Here is a 20738-nt window from a genome sequence, read left to right as displayed (position 1 = left end):
TGCGACGCACCACTGGAGGTTTACTGTAACCCTTGGAGCTTCATATTGACGATGAAACGCAGAAATTGCATCGGGATTGGATATAGTAGGCACAATACCGATTTATGTCCAGGGGAAACAATGCTTCAAACAGTCTGTATACGTGCCGTTCCTGAGAGGCCAGTATTAGACTGCGTCGCACCACTGGAGGTTAACTGTAACTCCTCGAGGTTCATATTGACGATGAAACACAGAAATTGCATCAGGATTGAATATAGTTGCCACAATGCCGACATACGTCCAGGGGGAGCATTGCTTCAAACAGTCTGTACACGTGCCGTTCCTAAGAGGCCAGTACCAGATTGCGACGCACCACTGGAGGTTTACTGTAACCCTTGGAGCTTCATATTGACGATGAAACGCAGAAATTGCATCGGGATTGAATATAGTAGGCACAATACCGATTTATGTCCAGGGGAAACAATGCTTCAAACAGTCTGTATACGTGCCGTTCCTGAGAGGCCAGTATAAGACTGCGACGCACCACTGGAAGTTAACTGTAACTCCTCGAGGTTCATATTGACGATGAAACACAGAAATTGCATCAGGATTGAATATAGTTGCCACAATGCCGACATACGTCCAGGGGGAGCATTGCTTCAAACAGTCTGTACACGTGCCGTTCCTAAGAGGCCAGTACCAGATTGCGACGCACCACCGGAGGTTTACTGTAACCCTTGGAGCTTCATATTGACGATGAAACGCAGAAATTGCATCGGGATTGAATATAGTAGGCACAATACCGATTTATGTCCAGGGGAAACAATGCTTCAAACAGTCTGTATACGTGCCGTTCCTGAGAGGCCAGTATAAGACTGCGACGCACCACTGGAGGTTAACTGTAACTCCTCGAGGTTCATATTGACGATGAAACACAGAAATAGCATCAGGATTGAATATAGTTGCCACAATGCCGACATACGTCCAGGGGGAGCATTGCTTCAAACAGTCTGTACACGTGCCGTTCCTAAGAGGCCAGTACCAGATTGCGACGCACCACCGGAGGTTTACTGTAACCCTTGGAGCTTCATATTGACGATGAAACGCAGAAATTGCATCGGGATTGAATATAGTAGGCACAATACCGATTTATGTCCAGGGGAAACAATGCTTCAAACAGTCTGTATACGTGCCGTTCCTGAGAGGCCAGTATAAGACTGCGACGCACCACTGGAGGTTAACTGTAACTCCTCGAGGTTCATATTGACGATGAAACACAGAAATTGCATCAGGATTGAATATAGTTGCCACAATGCCGACATACGTCCAGGGGGAGCATTGCTTCAAACAGTCTGTACAGGTGCCGTTCCTAAGAGGCCAGTAACAGATTGCGACGCACCACCGGAGGTTTACTGTAACCCTTGGAGCTTCATATTGACGATGAAACGCAGAAATTGCATCGGGATTGGATATAGTAGGCACAATACCGATTTATGTCCAGGGGAAACAATGCTTCAAACAGTCTGTATACGTGCCGTTCCTGAGAGGCCAGTATTAGACTGCGTCGCACCACTGGAGGTTAACTGTAACTCCTCGAGGTTCATATTGACGATGAAACACAGAAATTGCATCAGGATTGAATATAGTTGCCACAATGCCGACATACGTCCAGGGGGAGCATTGCTTCAAACAGTCTGTACACGTGCCGTTCCTAAGAGGCCAGTAACAGATTGCGACGCACCACCGGAGGTTTACTGTAACCCTTGGAGCTTCATATTGACGATGAAACGCAGAAATTGCATCGGGATTGGATATAGTAGGCACAATACCGATTTATGTCCAGGGGAAACAATGCTTCAAACAGTCTGTATACGTGCCGTTCCTGAGAGGCCAGTATTAGACTGCGACGCACCACTGGAGGTTAACTGTAACTCCTCGAGGTTCATATTGACGATGAAACACAGAAATTGCATCAGGATTGAATATAGTTGCCACAATGCCGACATACGTCCAGGGGGAGCATTGCTTCAAACAGTCTGTACACGTGCCGTTCCTAAGAGGCCAGTAACAGATTGCGACGCACCACCGGAGGTTTACTGTAACCCTTGGAGCTTCATATTGACGATGAAACGCAGAAATTGCATCGGGATTGGATATAGTAGGCACAATACCGATTTATGTCCAGGGGAAACAATGCTTCAAACAGTCTGTATACGTGCCGTTCCTGAGAGGCCAGTATTAGACTGCGACGCACCACTGGAGGTTAACTGTAACTCCTCGAGGTTCATATTGACGATGAAACACAGAAATTGCATCAGGATTGAATATAGTTGCCACAATGCCGACATACGTCCAGGGGGAGCATTGCTTCCAACAGTCTGTACAGGTGCCGTTCCTAAGAGGCCAGTACCAGATTGCGACGCACCACCGGAGGTTTACTGTAACCCTTGGAGCTTCATATTGACGATGAAACGCAGAAATTGCATCGGGATTGGATATAGTAGGCACAATACCGATTTATGTCCAGGGGAAACAATGCTTCAAACAGTCTGTATACGTGCCGTTCCTGAGAGGCCAGTATTAGACTGCGACGCACCACTGGAGGTTAACTGTAACTCCTCGAGGTTCATATTGAAGATGAAACACAGAAATTGCATCAGGATTGAATATAGTTGCCACAATGCCGACATACGTCCAGGGGGAGCATTGCTTCAAACAGTCTGTACACGTGCCGTTCCTAAGAGGCCAGTAACAGATTGCGACGCGCCACCGGAGGTTTACTGTAACCCTTGGAGCTTCATATTGACGATGAAACGCAGAAATTGCATCGGGATTGGATATAGTAGGAACAATACCGATTTATGTCCAGGGGAAACAATGCTTCAAACAGTCTGTATACGTGCCGTTCCTGCGAGGCCAGTATTAGACTGCGACGCACCACTGGAGGTTAACTGTAACTCTTCGAGGTTCATATTGACGATGAAACACAGAAATTGCATCAGGATTGAATATAGTTGCCACAATGCCGACATACGTCCAGGGGGAGCATTGCTTCAAACAGTCTGTACACGTGCCGTTCCTAAGAGGCCAGTACCAGATTGCGACGCAGCACTGGAGGTTTACTGTAACCCTTGGAGCTTCATATTGACGATGAAACGCAGAAATTGCATCGGGATTGGATATAGTAGGCACAATACCGATTTATGTCCAGGGGAAACAATGCTTCAAACAGTCTGTACACGTGCCGTTCCTGAGAGGCCAGTATTAGATTGCGACGGACCACTGGAGGTTTACTGTAACTCTTGGGGCTACATATTGACGATGAAACACAGAAATTGCATCGGGATTGAATATAGTAGGCACAATGCAGACATACGTCCAGGGGGAGCATTGCTTCAAACAGTCTGTATACGTGCCGTTGCTGACAGACCAGTATTAGAATGCGACGGACCACTGGAGGTTTACTGTAACTCTTGGGGCTACATATTGACGATGAAACACAGAAATTGCATCGGGATTGAATATAGTAGGCACAATGCAGACATACGTCCAGGGGGAGCATTGCTTCAAACAGTCTGTATACGTGCCGTCCCTGACAGACCAGTATTAGAATGCGACGGACCACTGGAGGTTTACTGTAACCCTTCGGGCTACATATTGACGATGAAACACAGAAATTGCATCGGGATTGAATATAGTAGGCACAATGCAGACATACGTCCAGGGGGAGCATTGCTTCAAACAGTCTGTATACGTGCCGTTCCTGACAGAACAGTATTAGAATGCGGCGGACCACTGGAGGTATACTGTAACCCTTGGGGCTACATATTGACGATGAAACACAGAAATTGCATCGGGATTGAATATAGTAGGCACAATGCAGACATACGTCCAGGGGGAGCATTGCTTCAAACAGTCTGTATACGTGCCGTTCGTGACAGACCAGTACTAGAATGCGACGGACCACTGGAGGTTTACTGTAACCCTTCGGGCTACATATTGACGATGAAACACAGAAATTGCATCGGGATTGAATATAGTAGGCACAATGCAGACATACGTCCAGGGGGAGCATTGCTTCAAACAGTCTGTATACGTGCCGTTGCTGACAGACCAGTATTAGAATGCGACGGACCACTGGAGATTTACTGTAACCCTTCGGGCTACATATTGACGATGAAACACAGAAATTGCATCGGGATTGAATATAGTAGGCACAATGCAGACATACGTCCAGGGGAAGCATTGCTTCAAACAGTCTGTATACCTGCCGTTTCTGACAGACCAGTATTAGAATGCGACGGACCACTGGAGGTTTACTGTAACCCTTGGGGCTACATATTGACGATGAAACACAGAAATTGCATCGGGATTGAATATAGTAGGCACAATGCAGACATACGTCCAGGGGGAGCATTGCTTCAAACAGTCTGTATACGTACCGTTCGTGACAGACCAGTATTAGAATACGACGGACCACTGGAGGTTTACTGTAACCCTTCGGGCTACATATTGACGATGAAACACAGAAATTGCATCGGGATTAAATATAGTAGGCACAATGCAGACATACGTCCAGGGGGAGCATTGCTTCAAACAGTCTGTATACGTGCCGTTCCTGACAGACCAGTATTATAACGCGACGGACCACCGGAGGTTTACTGTAACCCTTGGGGCTACATATTGACGATAAAACACAGAAATTGCATCGGGATTGAATATAGTAGGCACAATGCAGACATACGTCCAGGGGGAGAATTGCTTCAAACAGTCTGTATACGTGCCGTTCCTGACAGACCAGTATTAGAATGCGACGGACCACTGGAGGTTTACTGTAACCCTTGGGGCTACATATTGACGATGAAACACAGAAATTGCATCGGGATTGAATATAGTAGGTACAATGCAGACATACGTCCAGGTTGAGCATTGCTTCAAACAGTCTGTATACATGCCGTTCCTGACAAACCAATATTAGAATGCGACGGACCACTGGAGGTTTACTGTAACCCTTGGGGCTACATATTGACGATGAAACACAGAAATTGCATCGGGATTGAATATAGTAGGCACAATGCTGACATACGTCCATGGGGAGAATTGCTTCAAACAGTCTGTATACGTGCCGTTCCTGACAGACCAGTATTAGAATGCGACGGACCACTGGAGGTTTACTGTAACCCTTGGGGCTACATATTGACGATGAAACACAGAAATTGCATCGGGATTGAATATAGTAGGCACAATGCAGACATACGTCCAGGGGAAGCATTGCTTCTAACAGTCTGTATACGTGCCGTTCCTGACAGACCAGTATTAGAATGCGACGTACCACTGGAGGTTTACTGTAACCCTTGGGGCTACATATAGACGATGAAACACAGAAATTGCATCGGGATTGAATATAGTAGGCACAATGCAGACATACGTCCAGGGGAAGCATTGCTTCAAACAGTCTATATACGTGCCGTTCCTGACAGACCAGTATTAGAATGCGACGGACCACTGGAGATTTACTGTAACCCTTCGGGCTACATATTGACGATGAAACACAGAAATTGCATCGGGATTGAATATAGTAGGCACAATGCAGACATACGTCCAGGGGAAGCATTGCTTCAAACAGTCTGTATACGTGCCGTTTCTGACAGACCAGTATTAGAATGCGACGGACCACTGGAGGTTTACTGTAACCCTTGGGGCTACATATTGACGATGAAACACAGAAATTGCATCGGGATTGAATATAGTAGGCACAATGCAGACATACGTCCAGGGGGAGAATTGCTTCAAACAGTCTGTATACGTGCCGTTCGTGACAGACCAGTATTAGAATGCGACGGACCACTGGAGGTTTACTGTAACCCTTCGGGCTACATATTGACGATGAAACACAGAAATTGCATCGGGATTGAATATAGTAGGCACAATGCAGACATACGTCCAGGGGGAGCATTGCTTCAAACAGTCTGTATACGTGCCGTTGCTGACAGACCAGTATTAGAATGCGACGGACCACTGGAGGTTTACTGTAACTCTTGGGGCTACATATTGACGATGAAACACAGAAATTGCATCGGGATTGAATATAGTAGGCACAATGCAGACATACGTCCAGGGGGAGCATTGCTTCAAACAGTCTGTATACGTGCCGTCCCTGACAGACCAGTATTAGAATGCGACGGACCACTGGAGGTTTACTGTAACCCTTCGAGCTACATATTGACGATGAAACACAGAAATTGCATCGGGATTGAATATAGTAGGCACAATGCAGACATACGTCCAGGGGGAGCATTGCTTCAAACAGTCTGTATACGTGCCGTTCCTGACAGAACAGTATTAGAATGCGGCGGACCACTGGAGGTATACTGTAACCCTTCGGGCTGCATATTGACGATGAAACACAGAAATTGCATCGGGATTGAATACATTAGGCACAATGCAGGCATACGTCCAGGGGGAGCGTTGCTTCAAACAGTCTGTATACGTGCCGTTCCTGACAGACCAGTATTAGAATGCGACGGACCACTGGAGGTTTACTGTAACCCTTGGGGCTACATATTGACGATGAAACACAGAAATTGCATCGGGATTGAATATAGTAGGTACAATGCAGACATACGTCCAGGGGGAGCATTGCTTCAAACAGTCTGTATACGTGCCGTTGCTGACAGACCAGTATTAGAATGCGACGGACCACTGGAGGTTTACTGTAACCCTTGGGGCTACATATTGACGATGAAACACAGAAATTGCATCGGGATTGAATATAGTAGGCACAATGCAGACATACGTCCAGGGGGAGCATTGCTTCAAACAGTCTGTATACGTGCCGTTGCTGACAGACCAGTATTAGAATGCGACGGACCACTGGAGGTTTACTGTAACTCTTGGGGCTACATATTGACGATGAAACACAGAAATTGCATCGGGATTGAATATAGTAGGCACAATGCAGACATACGTCCAGGGGGAGCATTGCTTCAAACAGTCTGTATACGTGCCGTCCCTGACAGACCAGTATTAGAATGCGACGGACCACTGGAGGTTTACTGTAACCCTTGGGGCTACATATTGACGATGAAACACAGAAATTGCATCGGGATTGAATATAGTAGGCACAATGCAGACATACGTCCAGGGGGAGCATTGCTTCAAACAGTCTGTATACGTGCCGTTGCTGACAGACCAGTATTAGAATGCGATGGACCACTGGAGGTTTACTGTAACCCTTGGGGCTACATATTGACGATGAAACACAGAAATTGCATCGGGATTGAATATAGTAGGCACAATGCAGACATACGTCCAGGGGGAGCATTGCTTCAAACAGTCTGTATACGTGCCGTTGCTGACAGACCAGTATTAGAATGCGACGGACCACTGGAGGTTTACTGTAACTCTTGGGGCTACATATTGACGATGAAACACAGAAATTGCATCGGGATTGAATATAGTAGGCACAATGCAGACATACGTCCAGGGGGAGCATTGCTTCAAACAGTCTGTATACGTGCCGTCCCTGACAGACCAGTATTAGAATGCGACGCACCACTGGAGGTTTACTGTAACCCTTGGGGCTACATATTGACGATGAAACACAGAAATTGCATCGGGATTGAATATAGTAGGCACAATGCAGACATACGTCCAGGGGGAGCATTGCTTCAAACAGTCTGTATACGTGCCGTTCCTGACAGAACAGTATTAGAATGCGGCGGACCACTGGAGGTATACTGTAACCCTTCGGGCTGCATATTGACGATGAAACACAGAAATTGCATCGGGATTGAATACATTAGGCACAATGCAGGCATACGTCCAGGGGGAGCGTTGCTTCAAACAGTCTGTATACGTGCCGTTCCTGACAGACCAGTATTAGAATGCGACGGACCACTGGAGGTTTACTGTAACCCTTGGGGCTACATATTGACGATGAAACACAGAAATTGCATCGGGATTGAATATTGTAGGCACAATGCAGACATGCGTCCAGGGGAAGCATTGCTTCAAACAGTCTGTATACGTGCCGTTCGTGACAGACCAGTATTAGAATGCGATGGACCACTGGAGGTTTACTGTAACCCTTCGGGCTACATATTGACGATGAAACACAGAAATTGCATCGGGATTGAATATAGTAGGCACAATGCAGACATACGTCCAGGGGGAGCATTGCTTCAAACAGTCTGTATACGTGCCGTTGCTGACAGACCAGTATTAGAATGCGACGGATCACTGGAGGTTTACTGTAACCCTTGGGGCTACATATTGACGATGAAACACAGAAATTGCATCGGGAATGAATATAGTAGGCACAATGCAGACATACGTCCAGGGGGAGCATTGCTTCAAACAGTGTGTATACATCCCGTTCCTGACAGACCAGTATTAGAATGCGACGGACCACTGGAGGTTTACTGTAACCCTTGGGGCTATATATTGACGATGAAACACAGAAATTGCATCGGGATTGAATATAGTAGGCACAATGCAGACGTACGTCCAGGGGGAGCATTGCTTCAAACAGTCTGTATACGTGCCGTTCCTGACAGACCAGTATTAGAATGCGACGGACCACTGGAGGTTTACTGTAACCCTTGGGGCTACATATTGACGATGAAACACAGAAATTGCATCGGGATTGAATATAGTAGGCACAATGCAGACATACGTCCAGGGGGAGCATTGCTTCAAACAGTCTGTATACATGCCGTTCCTGACAGACCAGTATTAGAATGCGACGGACCACTGGAGGTTTACTGTAACCCTTGTGGCTACATATTGACGATGAAACACAGAAATTGCATCGGGATTGAATATAGTAGGCACAATGCAGACATACGTCCAGGGGAAGCATTGCTTCAAACAGTCTGTATACCTGCCGTCCCTGACAGACCAGTACTAGAATATGACGGACCACTGGAGGTTTACTGTAACCCTTCGGGCTACATATTGACGATGAAACACTGAAATTGCATCGGGATTGAATATAGTAGGCACAATGCAGACATACGTCCAGGGGGAGCATTGCTTCAAACAGTCTGTATACGTGCCGTTCCTGACAGAACAGTATTAGAATGCGGCGGACCACTGGAGGTATACTGTAACCCTTCGGGCTGCATATTGACGATGAAACACAGAAATTGCATCGGGATTGAATACATTAGGCACAATGCAGGCATACGTCCAGGGGGGCGTTGCTTCAAACAGTCTGTATACGTGCCGTTCCTGACAGACCAGTATTAGAATGCGACGGACCACTGGAGGTTTACTGTAACCCTTGGGGCTACATATTGACGATGAAACACAGAAATTGCATCGGGATTGAATATAGTAGGCACAATGCAGACATACGTCCAGGGGAAACATTGCTTCAAACAGTCTGTATACGTGCCGTTCCTGACAGACCAGTATTAGAATGTGACGGACCACTGGAGATTTACTGTAACCCTTCGGGCTACATATTGACGATGAAACACAGAAATTGCATCGGGATTGAATATAGTAGGCACAATGCAGACATACACCAGGGGAAGCATTGCTTCAAACAGTCTGTATACGTGCCGTTTCTGACAGACCAGTATTAGAATGCGACGGACCACTGGAGGTTTACTGTAACCCTTGGGGCTACATATTGACGATGAAACACAGAAATTGCATCGGGATTGAATATAGTAGGCACAATGCAGACATACGTCCAGGGGGAGCATTTCTTCAAACAGTCTGTATACGTGCCGTTCGTGACAGACCAGTATTAGAATGCGACGGACCACTGGAGGTTTACTGTAACCCTTCGGGCTACATATTGACGATGAAACACAGAAATTGCATCGGGATTGAATATAGTAGGCACAATGTAGACATACGTCCAGGGGGAGCATTGCTTCAAACAGTCCGTATACGTGCCGTTGCTGACAGACCAGTATTAGAATGCGACGGACCACTGGAGATTTACTGTAACCCTTCGGGCTACATATTGACGATGAAACACAGAAATTGCATCGGGATTGAATATAGTAGGCACAATGCAGACATACGTCCAGGGGAAGCATTGCTTCAAACAGTCTGTATACGTGCCGTTTCTGACAGACCAGTATTAGAATGCGACGGACCACTGGAGGTTTACTGTAACCCTTGGGGCTACATATTGACGATGAAACACAGAAATTGCATCGGGATTGAATATAGTAGGCACAATGCAGACATACGTCCAGGGGGAGCATTGCTTCAAACAGTCTGTATACGTGCCGTTCGTGACAGACCAGTATTAGAATACGACGGACCACTGGAGGTTTACTGTAACATTCGGGCTACATATTGACTATGAAACACAGAAATTGCATCGGGATTGAATATAATAGGCACAATGCAGACATACGTCCAGGGGGAGCATTGCTTCAAACAGTCTGTATACGTGCCGTTGCTGACAGACCAGTATTAGAATGCGACGGATCACTGGAGGTTCACTGTAACCCTTGGGGCTACATATTGACGATGAAACACAGAAATTGCATCGGGAATGAATATAGTAGGCACAATGCAGACATACGTCCAGGGGGAGCATTGCTTCAAACAGTCTGTATACATCCCGTTCCTGACAGACCAGTATTAGAATACGACGGACCACTGGAGGTTTACTGTAACCCTTCGGGCTACATATTGACGATGAAACACAGAAATTGCATCGGGATTAAATATAGTAGGCACAATGCAGACATACGTCCAGGGGGAGCATTGCTTCAAACAGTCTGTATACGTGCCGTTCCTGACAGACCAGTATTAGAACGCGACGGACCACCGGAGGTTTACTGTAACCCTTGGGGCTACATATTGACGATGAAACACAGAAATTGCATCGGGATTGAATATAGTAGGCACAATGCAGACATACGTCCAGGGGGAGAATTGCTTCAAACAGTCTGTATACGTGCCGTTCCTGACAGACCAGTATTAGAATGCGACGGACCACTGGAGGTTTACTGTAACCCTTGGGGCTACATATTGACGATGAAACACAGAAATTGCATCGGGATTGAATATAGTAGGTACAATGCAGACATACGTCCAGGGGGAGAATTGCTTCAAACAGTCTGTATACGTGCCGTTCCTGACAGACCAGTATTAGAATGCGACGGACCACTGGAGGTTTACTGTAACCCTTGGGGCTACATATTGACGATGAAACACAGAAATTGCATCGGGATTGAATATAGTAGGTACAATGCAGACATACGTCCAGGTTGAGCATTGCTTCAAACAGTCTGTATACATGCCGTTCCTGACAAACCAATATTAGAATGCGACGGACCACTGGAGGTTTACTGTAACCCTTGGGGCTACATATTGACGATGAAACACAGAAATTGCATCGGGATTGAATATAGTAGGCACAATGCAGACATACGTCCAGGGGAAGCATTGCTTCAAACAGTCTGTATACGTGCCGTTCCTGACAGACCAGTATTAGAATGCGACGGACCACTGGAGATTTACTGTAACCCTTCGGGCTACATATTGACGATGAAACACAGAAATTGCATCGGGATTGAATATAGTAGGCACAATGCAGACATACGTCCAGGGGAAGCATTGCTTCAAACAGTCTGTATACGTGCCGTTTCTGACAGACCAGTATTAGAATGCGACGGACCACTGGAGGTTTACTGTAACCCTTGGGGCTACATATTGACGATGAAACACAGAAATTGCATCGGGATTGAATATAGTAGGCACAATGCAGACATACGTCCAGGGGGAGCATTGCTTCAAACAGTCTGTATACGTGCCGTTCGTGACAGACCAGTATTAGAATGCGACGGACCACTGGAGGTTTACTGTAACCCTTCGGGCTACATATTGACGATGAAACACAGAAATTGCATCGGGATTGAATATAGTAGGCACAATGCAGACATACGTCCAGGGGGAGCATTGCTTCAAACAGTCTGTATACGTGCCGTTGCTGACAGACCAGTATTAGAATGCGACGGACCACTGGAGGTTTACTGTAACTCTTGGGGCTACATATTGACGATGAAACACAGAAATTGCATCGGGATTGAATATAGTAGGCACAATGCAGACATACGTCCAGGGGGAGCATTGCTTCAAACAGTCTGTATACGTGCCGTCCCTGACAGACCAGTATTAGAATGCGACGGACCACTGGAGGTTTACTGTAACCCTTCGAGCTACATATTGACGATGAAACACAGAAATTGCATCGGGATTGAATATAGTAGGCACAATGCAGACATACGTCCAGGGGGAGCATTGCTTCAAACAGTCTGTATACGTGCCGTTCCTGACAGAACAGTATTAGAATGCGGCGGACCACTGGAGGTATACTGTAACCCTTCGGGCTGCATATTGACGATGAAACACAGAAATTGCATCGGGATTGAATACATTAGGCACAATGCAGGCATACGTCCAGGGGGAGCGTTGCTTCAAACAGTCTGTATACGTGCCGTTCCTGACAGACCAGTATTAGAATGCGACGGACCACTGGAGGTTTACTGTAACCCTTGGGGCTACATATTGACGATGAAACACAGAAATTGCATCGGGATTGAATATAGTAGGCACAATGCAGACATACATCCAGGGGGAGCATTGCTTCAAACAGTCTGTATACGTGCTGTTGCTGACAGACCAGTATTAGAATGCGACGGACCACTGGAGGTTTACTGTAACCCTTGGGGCTACATATTGACGATGAAACACAGAAATTGCATCGGGATATAATATAGTAGGCACAATGCAGACATACGTCCAGGGGGAGCATTGCTTCAAACAGTCTGTATACGTGCCGTTGCTGACAGACCAGTATTAGAATGCGACGGACCACTGGAGGTTTACTGTAACTCTTGGGGCTACATATTGACGATGAAACACAGAAATTGCATCGGGATTGAAAATAGTAGGCACAATGCAGACATACGTCCAGGGGGAGCATTGCTTCAAACAGTCTGTATACGTGCCGTCCCTGACAGACCAGTATTAGAATGCGACGGACCACTGGAGGTTTACTGTAACCCTTGGGGCTACATATTGACGATGAAACACAGAAATTGCATCGGGATTGAATATAGTAGGCACAATGCAGACATACGTCCAGGGGGAGCATTGCTTCAAACAGTCTGTATACGTGCCGTTGCTGACAGACCAGTATTAGAATGCGATGGACCACTGGAGGTTTACTGTAACCCTTGGGGCTACATATTGACGATGAAACACAGAAATTGCATCGGGATTGAATATAGTAGGCACAATGCAGACATACGTCCAGGGGGAGCATTGCTTCAAACAGTCTGTATACGTGCCGTTGCTGACAGACCAGTATTAGAATGCGACGGACCACTGGAGGTTTACTGTAACTCTTGGGGCTACATATTGACGATGAAACACAGAAATTGCATCGGGATTGAATATAGTAGGCACAATGCAGACATACGTCCAGGGGGAGCATTGCTTCAAACAGTCTGTATACGTGCCGTCCCTGACAGACCAGTATTAGAATGCGACGGACCACTGGAGGTTTACTGTAACCCTTCGGGCTACATATTGACGATGAAACACAGAAATTGCATCGGGATTGAATATAGTAGGCACAATGCAGACATACGTCCAGGGGGAGCATTGCTTCAAACAGTCTGTATACTTGCCGTTCCTGACAGAACAGTATTAGAATGCGGCGGACCACTGGAGGTATACTGTAACCCTTCGGGCTGCATATTGACGATGAAACACAGAAATTGCATCGGGATTGAATACATTAGGCACAATGCAGGCATACGTCCAGGGGGAGCGTTGCTTCAAACAGTCTGTATACGTGCCGTTCCTGACAGACCAGTATTAGAATGCGACGGACCACTGGAGGTTTACTGTAACCCTTGGGGCTACATATTGACGATGAAACACAGAAATTGCATCGGGATTGAATATTGTAGGCACAATGCAGACATGCGTCCAGGGGAAGCATTGCTTCAAACAGTCTGTATACGTGCCGTTTCTGACAGACCAGTATTAGAATGCGACGGACCACTGGAGGTTTACTGTAACCCTTGGGGCTACATATTGACGATGAAACACAGAAATTGCATCGGGATTGAATATAGTAGGCACAATGCAGACATACGTCCGGGGGGAGCATTGCTTCAAACAGTCTGTATACGTGCCGTTCGTGACAGACCAGTATTAGAATGCGATGGACCACTGGAGGTTTACTGTAACCCTTCGGGCTACATATTGACGATGAAACACAGAAATTGCATCGGGATTGAATATAGTAGGCACAATGCAGACATACGTCCAGGGGGAGCATTGCTTCAAACAGTCTGTATACGTGCCGTTCCTGACAGACCAGTATTAGAATGCGACGGACCACTGGAGGTTTACTGTAACCCTTGGGGCTACATATTGACGATGAAACACAGAAATTGCATCGGGATTGAATATAGTAGGCACAATGCAGACATACGTCCAGGGGGAGCATTGCTTCAAACAGTCTGTATACATGCCGTTCCTGACAGACCAGTATTAGAATGCGACGGACCACTGGAGGTTTACTGTAACCCTTGGGGCTACATATTGACGATGAAACACAGAAATTGCATCGGGATTGAATATAGTAGGCACAATGCAGACATACGTCCAGGGGAAGCATTGCTTCAAACAGTCTGTATACGTGCCGTCCCTGACAGACCAGTATTAGAATGCGACGGACCACTGGAGGTTTACTGTAACCCTTCGGGCTACATATTGACGATGAAACACTGAAATTGCATCGGGATTGAATATAGTAGGCACAATGCAGACATACGTCCAGGGGGAGCATTGCTTCAAACAGTCTGTATACGTGCCGTTCCTGACAGAACAGTATTAGAATGCGGCGGACCACTGGAGGTATACTGTAACCCTTCGGGCTGCATATTGACGATGAAACACAGAAATTGCATCGGGATTGAATATAGTAGGCACAATGTAGACATACGTCCAGGGGGAGCATTGCTTCAAACAGTCCGTATACGTGCCGTTGCTGACAGACCAGTATTAGAATGCGACGGACCACTGGAGATTTACTGTAACCCTTCGGGCTACATATTGACGATGAAACACAGAAATTGCATCGGGATTGAATATAGTAGGCACAATGCAGACATACGTCCAGGGGAAGCATTGCTTCAAACAGTCTGTATACGTGCCGTTTCTGACAGACCAGTATTAGAATGCGACGGACCACTGGAGGTTTACTGTAACCCTTGGGGCTACATATTGACGATGAAACACAGAAATTGCATCGGGATTGAATATAGTAGGCACAATGCAGACATACGTCCAGGGGGAGCATTGCTTCAAACAGTCTGTATACGTGCCGTTCGTGACAGACCAGTATTAGAATACGACGGACCACTGGAGGTTTACTGTAACATTCGGGCTACATATTGACGATGAAACACAGAAATTGCATCGGGATTGAATATAGTAGGCACAATGCAGACATACGTCCAGGGGGAGCATTGCTTCAAACAGTCTGTATACGTGCCGTTGCTGACAGACCAGTATTAGAATGCGACGGATCACTGGAGGTTCACTGTAACCCTTGGGGCTACATATTGACGATGAAACACAGAAATTGCATCGGGAATGAATATAGTAGGCACAATGCAGACATACGTCCAGGGGGAGCATTGCTTCAAACAGTCTGTATACATCCCGTTCCTGACAGACCAGTATTAGAATGCGACGGACCACTGGAGGTTTACTGTAACCCTTGGGGCTACATATTGACGATGAAACACAGAAATTGCATCGGGATTGAATATAGTAGGCACAATGCAGACATACGTCCAGGGGGAGCATTGCTTCAAACAGTCTGTATACGTGCCGTTCCTGACAGACCAGTATTAGAATGCGACGTACTACTGGAGGTTTACTGTAACCCTTGGGGCTACATATTGACGATGAAACACAGAAATTGCATCGGGATTGAATATAGTAGGCACAATGCAGACATACGTCCAGGGGGAGCATTGCTTCAAACAGTCTGTATACGTGCCGTTCGTGACAGATCAGTATTAGAATGCGACGGACCACTGGAGGTTGACTGTAACCCTTCGGGCTACATATTGACGATGAAACACAGAAATTGCATTGGGATTGAATATAGTAGGCACAATGCAGACATACGTCCAGGGGGAGCATTGCTTCAAACAGTCTGTATACGTGCCATTGCTGACAGACCAGTATTAGAATGCGACGGATCACTGGAGGTTTACTGTAACCCTTGGGGCTACATATTGACGATGAAACACAGAAATTGCATCGGGAATGAATATAGTAGGCACAATGCAGACATACGTCCAGGGGGGGCATTGCTTCAAACAGTCTGTATACACCCCGTTCCTGGCAGACCAGTATTAGAATGCGACGGACCACTGGAGGTTTACTGTAACCCTTGGGGCTACATATTGACGATGAAACACAGAAATTGCATCGGGATTGAATATAGTAGGCACAATGCAGACATACGTCCAGGGGGAGCATTGCTTCAAACAGTCTGTATACGTGCCGTTCCTGACAGACCAGTATTAGAATGCGACGGACCACTGGAGGTTTACTGTAACCCTTGGGGCTACATATTGACGATGAAACAAAGAAATTGCATCGGGATTGAATATAGTAGGCAAAATGCAGACAAACGTCCAGGGGGAGCATTGCTTCAAACAGTCTGTATACATGCCATTCCTGACAGACCAGTATTAGAATGCGACGGACCACTGGAGGTTTACTGTAACCCTTGGGGCTACATATTGACGATGAAACACAGAAATTGCATCGGGATTGAATATAGTAGGCACAATGCAGACATACGTCCAGGGGAAGCATTGCTTCAAACAGTCTGTATACGTGCCGTCCCTGACAGACCAGTATTAGAATGCGACGGACCACTGGAGGTTTACTGTAACCCTTCGGGCTACATATTGACGATGAAACACAGAAATTGCATCGGGATTGAATATAGTAGGCACAATGCAGACATACGTCCAGGGGGAGCATTGCTTCAAACAGTCTGTATACGTGCCGTTCCTGACAGAACAGTATTAGAATGCGACGGACCACTGGAGGTATACTGTAACCCTTCGGGCTACATATTGACGATGAAACACAGAAATTGCATCGGGATTGAATACATTAGGCACAATGCAGGCATACGTCCAGGGGGAGCGTTGCTTCAAACAGTCTGTATACGTGCCGTTCCTGACAGACCAGTATTAGAATGCGACGGACCACTGGAGGTTTTTCTGTAACCCTTGGGGCTACATATTGACGATGAAACACAGAAATTGCGTCGGGATTGATTATAGTAGGCACAATGCAGACATACGTCCAGGGGGAGCATTGCTTCAAACAGTCTGTATACGTGCCGTTCCTGACAGACCAGTATCAGAATGCGACGGACCACTGGAGGTTTACTGTAACCCTTGGGGCTACATATTGACGATGAAACACAGAAATTGCATTGGGATTGAATATAGTAGGCACAATGCAGACATACGTCCAGGGGGAGCATTGCTTCAAACAGTCTGTATACGTGCCGTTCCTGACAGACCAGTATTAGAATGCGACGGACCACCGGAGGTTTACTGTAACCCTTGCGGCTACATATTGACGATGAAACACAGAAATTGCATAGGGATTGAATATAGTAGGCACAATGCATACATACGTCCAGGGGGAGCATTGCTTCAAACAGTCTGTATACGTGCCGTTCGTGGCAGACCAGTACTAGAATGCGACGGACCACTGGAGGTTTACTGTAACCCTTGGGGCTACATATTGACGATGAAACACAGAAATTGCATCGGGATTGAATATAGTAGGCACAATGCAGACATACGTCCAGGGGGAGCATTGCTTCAAACAGTCTGTATACATGCCGTTCCTGACAGACCAGTATTAGAATGCGACGGACCACTGGAGGTTTACTGTAACCCTTGGGGCTACATATTGACGATGAAACACAGAAATTGCATCGGGATTGAATATAGTAGGCACAATGCAGACAATCGTCCAGGGGGAGCATTGCTTCAAACAGTCTGTATACATGCCGTTCCTGACAGACCAGTATTAGAATGCGACGGACCACTGGAGGTTTACTGTAACCCTTGGGGCTACATATTGACGATGAAACACAGAAATTGCATCGGGATTGAATATAGTAGGCACAATGCAGACATACGTCCACTGGGAGAATTGCTTCAAACAGTCTGTATACGTGCCGTTCCTGACAGACCAGTATTAGAATGCGACGGACCACTGGAAGTTTACTGTAACCCTTGGGGCTACATATTGACGATGAAACACAGAAATTGCATCGGGATTGAATATAGTAGGCACAATGCAGACATACGTCCAGGGGGAGCATTGCTTCAAACAGTCTGTATACATGCCGTTCCTGACAGACCAATATTAGAATGCGACGGACCACTGGAGGTTTACTGTAACCCTTGGGGCTACATATTGACGATGAAACACAGAAATTGCATCGGGATTGAATATAGTAGGCACAATGCAGACATACGTCCAGGGGAAGCATTGCTTCAAACAGTCTGTATACGTGCCGTTCCTGACAGACCAGCATTGGAATGCGACGGACCACTGGAGGTTTACTGTAACACTTGTGGCTACATATTGACGATGAAACACAGAAATTGCATCGGGATTGAATATAGTAGGCACAATGCAGACATACGTCCAGGGGGAGCATTGCTTCAAACAGTCTGTATACGTGCCGTTCCTGACAGGCCAGTATTAGAATGCGACGGACCACTGGAGGTTTACTGTAACCCTTGGGGCTACATATTGACGATGAAACACAGAAATTGCATCGGGATAGAATATAGTAGGCACAATGCAGACATGCGTCCAGGGGGTGCATTGCTTCAAACAGTCTGTATACGTGCCGTTCCTGACAGACCAGTATTAGAATGCGACGGACCACTGGAGGTCTACTGTAACCCTTGAGGCTACATATTGACGATGAAACACTGAAATTGCATCGGGATTGAATATAGTAGGCACAATGCAGACATACGTCCAGGGGGAGCTTTGCTTCAAACAGTCTGTATACGTGCCGTTCGTGACAGACCAGTATTAGAATGCGACGGACCACTGGAGGTTTACTGTAACCATTGGGGCTACATATAGACGATGAAATACAGAAATTGCATCGAGATTGAATATAGTAGGCACAATGCAGACATACGTCCAGGGGGAGCATTGCTTCAAACAGTCTGTATACGTGCCGTTCCTGACAGACCAGTATTAGAATGCGACGGACCACTGGAGGTTTACTGTAACCCTTGGGGCTACATATTGACGATGAAACACAGAAATTGCATCGGGATTGAATATAGTAGGCACAATGCAGACATACGTCCAGGGGGAGCATTGCTTCAAACAGTCTGTATACGTGCCGTTCGTGACAGACCAGTATTAGAATGCGACGGACCACTGGAGGTTTACTGTAACCCTTGGGGCTACATATTGACGATGAAACACAGAAATTGCATCGGGATTGAATATAGTACGCACAATGCAGACATATGTCCAGGGGGAGCATTGCTTCAAACAGTCTGTATACGTGCCGTTCGTGACAGACCAGTATTAGAATGCGACGGACCACTCGAGGTTTACTGTAACCCTTGGGGCTACATATTGACGATGAAACACAGAAATTGCATCGGGATTGAATGTAGTAGGCACACTGCAGACATACGTCCAGGGGGAGAATTGCTTCAAACAGTCTATATACGTGCCGTTCCTGACAGACCAGTATTAGAATGCGACGGACCACTGGAGGTTTACTGTAACCCTTGGGGCTACATATTGACGATGAAACACAGAAATTGCATCGGGATGAATATAGTAGGCACAATGCAGACATACGTCCAGGGGGAGCATTGCTTCAAACAGTCTGTATACGTGCCGTTCCTGACAGACCAGTATTAGAATGCAACGGACCACTGGAGGTTTACTGTAACCCTTCGGGCTACATATTGACGATGAAACACAGAAATTGCATCGGGATTGAATATAGTAGGCACAATGCAGACATACGTCCAGGGGGAGCATTGCTTCAAACAATCTGTATACATGCCGTTCCTGACAGACCAGTATTAGAATGCGACGGACCACTGGAGGTTTACTGTAACCCTTGGGGCTACATATTGACGATGAAACACAGAAATTGCATCGTGATTGAATATAGTAGGCACAATGCAGACATACGTCCAGGGGGAGAATTGCTTCAAACAGACTGTATACGTGCCGTTCCTGACAGACCAGTATTAGAATGCGACGGACCACTGGAGGTTTACTGTAACCCTTGGGGCTACATATTGACGATGAAACACAGAAATTGCATCGGGATTGAATATAGTAGCCACAATGCAGACATACGTGCAGGGGAACATTGCTTCAAACTGTCTGTATACGTGTCGTTCCTGACAGACCAGTATTAGAATGCGACTGACCACTGGAGGTTTACTGTAACCCTTGGGGCTACATATTGACGATGAAACACAGAAATTGCATCGGGATTGAATATAGTAGGCACAATGCAGACATACGTCCAGGGGGAGCATTGCTTCAAACAGTCTGTATACGTGCCGTTCCTGACAGACCAGTATTAGAATGCGACGGACCACTGGAGGTTTACTGTAACCCTTGGGGCTACATATTGACGA

The sequence above is a fragment of the Schistocerca serialis genome, chromosome 9, assembly GCF_023864345.2.
Source record: "Schistocerca serialis cubense isolate TAMUIC-IGC-003099 chromosome 9, iqSchSeri2.2, whole genome shotgun sequence".
NCBI classification, from domain to species: domain Eukaryota; kingdom Metazoa; phylum Arthropoda; class Insecta; order Orthoptera; family Acrididae; genus Schistocerca; species Schistocerca serialis.
The sequence above is the reverse complement of the archived record's forward strand: the minus strand, read 5'-3'. Positions refer to the sequence as shown.